We start from the raw sequence: 8,267 nt of genomic DNA, 5'->3' as shown, positions 1-8,267 counted from the left end.
TGGTGAACTTACTCTGTGGACCAGAAATTCAATACTAATTATTTTTCCACTGCAAATAGACATGAGAAATCCTAATCCTGGATGAGGTGGAAATATTTTTGAAGTTTGGACATCAATTTTGCCATCAAAATAAAAATATTGGTCAAAGATTGAAGAGCACAAATATGGAAGACCAAAGAAATCAATTTGGTTGGCATTCTACTAGTGACAACTGGGAAGATTTGTTTATGAAAAACAATAGTGAGTACAATTATTTCCAACACATAGAGTAAATAAAAATGTTAGAGTACACAAAAATAGTCCTACACAACCAACCCATGCTGATGGAAATTATAAATTTAACTCTTTCTCACAAATTTAATAGCATATTGAATGGTGTTAATGTGTATGCTCTATCACAGAAATAACTTTATTATGACATGATACATAATTTTGTATTGACACTAAAATATCTGGCAATAAAAATAGTTTGAATGAAATTAAATTTTAAAAAATTAAAATTTTTGATTCTTTTAAAAGTCAATAACTGACGCTCAACAATTGGGTGAAAATTTGTCTTGAAAACAAAGTTGTCTTGACTAGTATGCACTACAGAACTCAGGATACTAGTGAATATAATGGAGGAAAATATATATTCACAAAGAAGAATTTGACTTCAAGTGCTTAACCAAGTGATTAAAATTAAAATCATTATTAGTGAGTCAACCTGTGATTATGTGTTTCATTCTGGGCTATAATCAAGGAAAACAGTATACTACAATTTTGTTTTAACTACACTTTTGAAGTTGAATGAAAGCAGAACTTGAGTCTAAGTTTTAATTGACAGAGGCCTGAAATACAGAATCAAATTTATTGTCATTAAAAGAGTATATTAAATGCATCAGCTTCTGAATAGAATGAGTGATTTTTCTGACTGAAAGAATATTGGGCAACCTGAAACAAAGCAGAATGTGATGTAGTTGAATCTTAGAAAAACTATGAAAGTTGTTTCATAAATCTGAGAAGTACAAGAGATACTATGGAAGAGAAAGAATATGTTCAATGGAAAGGAAAAACTGAGATGAATAAAAGGACGAAAGAGAGAAGGGGAAAATATGAATATGTATATATACAGGATAACTTGGATAATTATACTGCTGATTTCTGCTGATCTATTAAAAGTAGCATTTAGCCAGGGAGATAGCTCAGTGGAATAAGTGCTTCCCTGGCAAGCTCATGGGTCTGAGTTCAATCCCCGGTTCCGCAAAAATAAATAAATAAATAAATAAATAAATAAATAAATGTAGCATTTAATTCTTAAATTTTTCTTTTTTCTTTTTAAAGAGAATATATAATAATGCATCCATTTGCTGATAAAAGACTCAAATTTATCCTTTTAATAGCTGAATGATACTCCATTGTGTAAAAATGCTACAGAAACATGGAAATCAGTGTTGGTATTTCTCAGAAAGAAAACAAACAAACTAGAATTTGAGGTCACAACCAACCCAGCTATTCCCCTCATGACTATTTTTTCATAGAAAGTCAAAGCATCATACCAGAGTGATATGTATGCTCATGTTTATAGCAGCACAATTTGACATATGTAAATTTTGGAAGTGACTTAAATGCCCACCAGTTGAGGAATGATTTTTTTTTTCTTTTTCACAGTTTTGCATGTTCACATTAGGTAATCTAAATGACTGAAATGAAGGTAATGTTATGTAATACAACAACCACTGCTGAATACCTACTATTTTGTTTGGTGAAATTCTGTATAATTTCTAATGTTTCTTTTTTCTTTTTATTTTATCATTTTGTATTCTCTTTTGAAAAATCAGAGGGAAATTTAAACTGGATTCAGAAGAAGTGAAGGATTTGTAATTTCTTAGATGGGATGACACCTACTAGTAGGACAAAAACCAGAAAATGAATAAGAGTTGAGAAGTGTAAGAGATCTCACCTGGTTGCAGACAGGCTTATATTTGAGGCCTGGTTTGTTCAGGATCATCTCTAGTTGTCTATGGTTGAAGTTGGATACTCCAATGGACTTGGCCAATCCCATATCCTTACACTTCTCCATTGCCTAGGGAGTAAGAGATTGTAAAGTGTGATTTCTACAACTGATACATAAATACAAATGAAAGATACACAAGTATCATGGGCAAGTCAAATAGCTCATTGAATTAAATTGCCTGCAAGCAGGCATAGAGGCTGGTGTTTCAAACCCAGGTCCTGCCATGTCCGAGGCACCCTGAGACTGCAATTGAGACTGGGCATGGTTGCACCTGTGATCCCAGTCCTTGGGAGGATGCAAACACGTAGATTTCTAAACCTATCTATCTAGTAGTGAGACCCTGAACACCCTGTAGACCCTTCCCTAAATTTAAGAAAAAAAAAACAAGTATCATAAGGAACATTTTTAAGAAATATCAACGAAGCTGCCTGAGATTATTAATAAGAAAGAACTAGAATAACAATAAAAAGGTATTAAATTTTAGGAAGGGAATTGCTATGTCCTCTTCAGGGAATGTGAGACATCAGTACATATGAAAGCAAGAGACACTATTCCTCATTGTTCTCAATTCTTTTCTCCCAATTATATTTTCAATAATACATTTTGTTGGGGGCCACAAATTATAAATTGATTCTAGAAGGTGTCAGAGGGCAGGCCTGCCCTTTGAGGCAGAATGAGAAAAGGAAACTCCCCACTTTACTCTGATCACAGTTGAAACCGTATGGCTTGTGACAATATGGTGCTCTTCTAATCTCATATTTTACATAAACTTAGTCATATTTTGTGTTTGCTAGTCATTCTGTTAATTAAACCATAGATGTGAATTTTTAACAACATAAAATTTCACCAAATAATAATATTATCCATTCTCTGCATTTTGTTTCATAGAGATTCCGGAGCTATCTTTATTATAATTATTTTGTGCGATTAATTCACTGGAGAAGAATTGTCCTGCTATTTATTTATGCAAATAAGGGAAAATATATCTTTTTATGGTAAATGTATGTGTATTTTACATGAAACTGCTCAGCTTTTTTACATATTGCTCATATCTTGTTGTATATCCACCAACTGTTGCTAAATCCAGTTCCTCATAATTTTTATCAGCATTAATATTCTCAGTGTTTTTAAAAGAACAGAAAATAATGATAGAAAAAACAGCATTAGGATGGTACAAAATTTCACTGAAAAAAGTATTATGAATGCAACAGTGATTGCTGTACTGCATGATTCTATCCTCAAATTAGTTACTCAAATTACCAGATATAAATGTGCAATACTGTTTTAAAAAAAGAACAATAATAAAATATTTGTAAGAAATTCAAGTGAAACAAAAAATAAGATGAATAAAAATAAAATAAATTTAAGCATTAACTGCTCCTTTAAAAATACTAGCAGAAATTGGCAGTACATTTAGGTATATCTTTTTTTTTTTTTAGATACCACATCTTTTATTTATTTATTTATTTATTTATTTATTTATTTTGTGTGTGTGGCCAGCTCAGCCCGCCAGGGGGTAGGGCTGGCTGGCATGTGGTGCTGGGGGATTGAACCGTGGTCCCTGTACTTTGCTTAGCTTAGCTTGTTCTAAGTAGGTGCTTTAGACCACTGAGCCATCTCACCAGCCCCATTTAGGTATATCTAGATTAATATCCAAACAACTCTTTTATACCATTCTGTCATATTAATTAAATAAAAAAGAATGATATCAGAATAACATGAAATTTAAAAAGTCACCAAGGAAGAAAAACCATAATTTTGCCATATTTCTAATTCTACAAGCCATGATAATCACCTTGCTTTGTATTGGCGCAAATACTGAAGGGATTTTAATGCTCTGAATTTGTAGAACTGATTATAAGTTCCTACTCTTTCTCATTATAAGTTACATGTGAATAAACTTATACCACTCAACATATTTCACCAAATTCTCATCCAATAAAATATTTTTCTTCCTCATATAATATTTCACTAATTAGCAGCCTTTACAATATATGCAAAATACCTTTGACGTGAGGAATATGTGTTCCCTTTTGACAGTGCCTTCTGCAATCTTTCTTCGAATCGCCAGTCCCACCTTCTCTTCAATTTGGTAAGCATATGCTGTATCAATATGGTGAAACCCAGCATCTATAGCCCATTTAGTGCCCTCAAATGTTTTGCTATTAGGAACCTAAACATCAGTGAAATATAGTTTTGGAAGATACAGTACTTACCATAATTGTTGGCTTATAGCAAGCAAATTTAATAGTCAATTACATTGGAATAAATAATGTATTCCAATATCACCCTCAGATTACTTAATTTTGTGACAAGGAACTAGTCTCCTGAACTTTGAATCTCAATCTTCTCCTCCATAAGACAAAGAAATGTGCAATGGGAAACTATAAAGATTAGTAGGAAAGAAATGACCTTAAGATCACCTTTTTTATGTCTTAATTTAATTCTGACTTTGAAGTAATGGATTTGAACCCATTTTTCCTAAGCATTTCCAAGATTTTGGCATTTCAAAAACCATCTCAGACTTGACAATTCTAATATAGCAATAGCATTTGGACATTCAAGGAGCACTTTGGTTTCAGTAATTTGTACTAGGACTAATTCAAATAGCAGGATTAAGCATGCTTATAAGTTATACAATGCAGCCAAAAGATATAGAAGGAGTATGCATGGGATAAGGCATAGAAAAAATACTGTGCACATTTCTGAGTCTACTAAGTGAGGATATACTTAATACAATGAATATCCTTACATATTGAATTTTGACCATGTATTAAAAAGTGTCTAAGCAATGTTCTGGGAGTATTTCCTAAGATTTTTTTCAGGGATGAGTTGCATATTGTTCCTATACTAGGATACATCAAGATCCATTATCCAAAGAAAAGCAGAATATATAAACTACTGTTGCTGCCAGCATTCTATAAACATCCACTAGCTTTCCATGTTGTGAATGGTGAGAAATCATAGTTCCTAACTGCACTGAATACTTAATATTTAACCAATGTTAGGTGGAAGGAATGATTAGTGTTCCACTAGTTAAAAAAGAAATGGAACAAATTCACTATTTCATATGAAAGATAACTCTTAGTTACAGTTTAGCAATGGTTTATTCATTTTGCGTAATTTTTTTCCACTTTCATATGTCTTCATATATTGCGATGAGATTGAGAAGGTAATAAACATTATTTAGAATTGGAAACTCAGATTCCTATTTTCATGTGGTTTTGGTGGTTTGCTTTCCTAAGTTATCATGAGTCCTGCCACCTTTTTTTTTTTTTTTTTTTTTGGTATTTTATGGAAGGGTCTACATAGTGCTCATGGTCTCACTGCTATATCGGACTTGTAGTGATCCGCTAGTTTACAGCCTCCCAAGAGCTGGGAATACAGGCATCCTCCACCACTCTATTCTCAATCGCTGCCCCAGCATGCCAGGGAGGTGGGGTTTTAAAGCCTGCTTGCAGGACCTTTAATCAGCTAAATTATTTGTCCGGTCTATTTATCACTTTTTGATCATATGTCATTGTATCATGCACACTGACAAACACACACCGAAGATAAAAGATAAATAAACAAATCCACTCCTTAAAAAAATCAAAATTAAAAATTTAGGAATGTTGACCTTTTTAACTTCTCAAAGGTAAAATATTTTCTAAAACATTTATGCTGTATTCATAACATTGACTCCTGAAGAGTGCCCAGATGGCAAGTGGGTAATGAAAACAGTCACACATCTATATTAAAATATATGATTCTGGAAATTGTTTTCCAAATAGGAGATGAAATTATAACTTAAATATGCTATTCATATGTTATATAGCTTTTAAAATACTATCAATGTGTAAGACAAAAAAGAGCCAAATACACTATATATGATTTTGGTCGCATATTATCTGATGAATAAATAAATAGAATAATCCTAATTATATTTTCAGAAATGTTGGCAAACTGACATGGTTCAATCGCTAGAATTTTTTTTTTTTTTTTTTTTTTTTTGTGGAACAGGGGATTGAACTCAGGCCCTCCCGCTTGCCAGGGAAGTGCTTATTCCACTGAGCCATCCCCCGGCCCCTCAATCGCTAGAATTTTGAAAATATTGGTAAATTATTATGCTTTGATGGTTTGGTACTTGAAGGAATGAAAAAATGTAATATATGGAACAGAAGATAGCTTTAAATACATTCAAAATTTTAAAAGTAAGGTTAATATGTAATAATGAATAATGAGAAAGATCATATGCTTTTCATGGTGCAAAGTGTAAGTATGAAAGTTCTGGTAGTTATTTCTGAAAGAACAGAGTTGGAGAAATTACTAAGTATCCTATTAGAGTTAATGATTATGTCTTTTGTAATCTCAGAATAGTGTTTGTTTGTTTCTTTTTTTCTTTTTCTTTTTTTTTTTTTTTTTTTTTTTTTTTTTTTGCGGAACCAAGGGTTGAACTCAGGCCCTTGCACTTGCCAGGGAAGCGCTTATTCCACTGAGCCATCTCCCCGGCTGCAGAATAGTGTTTATTTATAAAAAGGAAAAATGTTCTTGAGAACTGGAATAGAATGGATTTTCTGGGAAGAAAGCCAACATTTTATCTCAGATTTTTGCTTAGATTCCAATGTGACATTTAATTAATGTCACATGACATTAATTTAGGCTTCCTTTCTACTTTTTAAAAATTTCCTGCAATAGATGACTTAAAATTTAATAAAATTGGATGGGTTTTTCTCTTATAATTACCTGGTTAGTACTTCTTGGTCATTGCCACCTTCTGTCCTTTCTCTGGAGGTCAGAACGTTTTGCCTGTTTGGGTATAAGCCTTGCAATATCTTCATGTGGAACTACTCTACTGGGACACAGGAGCTATGTCAAAATTTTCATATGGGTAGCCTGGGCACAAAAATAAAATTCCTTTTTCCTACATATATCATCTCTCACTATTCAGAGAATTCTTTCTACAGATTTCCATGTTGAATTCTATTTGCTAAGAGATTCACAGATTTTAATGAGAACTAAAGGAAACATCTGATTAGGTACCTTTACCAAATTATATAGGATGCATTTCTGGATTTATGTGTGTGTGTGTGTGTGTGTGTGTGTGTGTGTGTGTGTGTGTGTGTGTGTGTGTGGCTCAGCCCACGGGGGGGGGGAGGGGGCTGACTGGCATGTGGTGTTGGCGGATTGAACCGCGGTCGCAGTCCCTGTGCTTTGCTAAGCTTGTTTTAAGTAGGTGCTTTAGACCACTGAGCCATCTCGCCAGCCCATTTCTGGATTTATGGCCTCTTCCTGAGTCTTAAAATCCATTCACAGAGCATCTTTCAGTATGTGTCCTGTGTTGCTATACTCATATCTTCTGTTCATAACAGTTCTTTTTTTGCTTACATAAGGATGTTGTAATTATATTGGTTCTACTCATGTAACCTAGAGAATGTTTTCCATTTCATGACCTTTAATTTAATCCTATCTGAAATTAGGTAATAAATCCAAATTCTTTATTGCTCTGATATACTAACTTTATAAATTTACCCGCTTCTTGATACAATACCTTTCTGCTCTCAATTTATACTTTGCCAAAAATGTTAATATTATCTTTCCCTGCTCATGCAGACAAATTATACATTCAAGTTTTTATACTTTTCAGCCATTACAGTGTCTACTCATATAAAGGACACACCTCAGGTATCTTTTTATGCTGTGTTGCTTATCTTATGAATCCCTCACTTTAACACATTTTACACTAGTAATTCTATTAAGTTCTGGCTCCTACTAACCCTCCATTCATAATAGATTAAACATTTTAATCACTGTTTAAAGTATCCTCTTCTCATTCTTCCATTTTGCACAGAAATTTACAAGTTCAAATTTGATTAAATTATCAATTAAATGGGTCATTGGATTCCCCTCTCTATTTTTCCATTTCCCTTTCAAACAGGAAGCGGCCTCCTGAAATCTTTAGTAATTGATGTTTTCTTAAATTAAATGGAGAAAAAATATGCCTATCCCATGAATAATTGTTCTACTTTTACTTACATGGACCTTTCTAATTAAAGTCTCAGGAGTTCTTAGTCATTTTGTCTGAAGTACATTCTTACTATGATCAGGATTTAAGAATTTTCCATGAGACATGTGTAAGAAAATGGATTCACTTTGAGAGCCTAATTTATGTGAAATAAATCAGATATAAGACTTTAAATATTGCATGGTTTCTCTTCTTTGAGAGGAAAAAAGAAAAGTAAAAAATAATAGGAAGTAGATCTTTTTCAAATGCTAGTGACCCAAGAGATGG

The 8,267-nt window shown here is 32.9% G+C and overlaps 2 pseudogenes; both read right to left on the bottom strand.

Annotated features, from left to right (window-relative positions):
- Nucleotides 1-8,267, bottom strand: part of LOC101583518 — a 160,886-nt pseudogene that overhangs the window by 13,852 nt on the left and 138,767 nt on the right.
- Nucleotides 1-8,267, bottom strand: part of LOC105741325 — a 15,550-nt pseudogene that overhangs the window by 553 nt on the left and 6,730 nt on the right.

This window comes from Octodon degus, unplaced genomic scaffold, assembly GCF_000260255.1.
Source record: "Octodon degus isolate 3935 unplaced genomic scaffold, OctDeg1.0 scaffold00443, whole genome shotgun sequence".
Taxonomy (NCBI): Eukaryota; Metazoa; Chordata; class Mammalia; order Rodentia; family Octodontidae; genus Octodon; species Octodon degus.
Note: the sequence above shows the minus strand (reverse complement) of the source record. Positions and strands in the feature narration are given on the sequence as shown.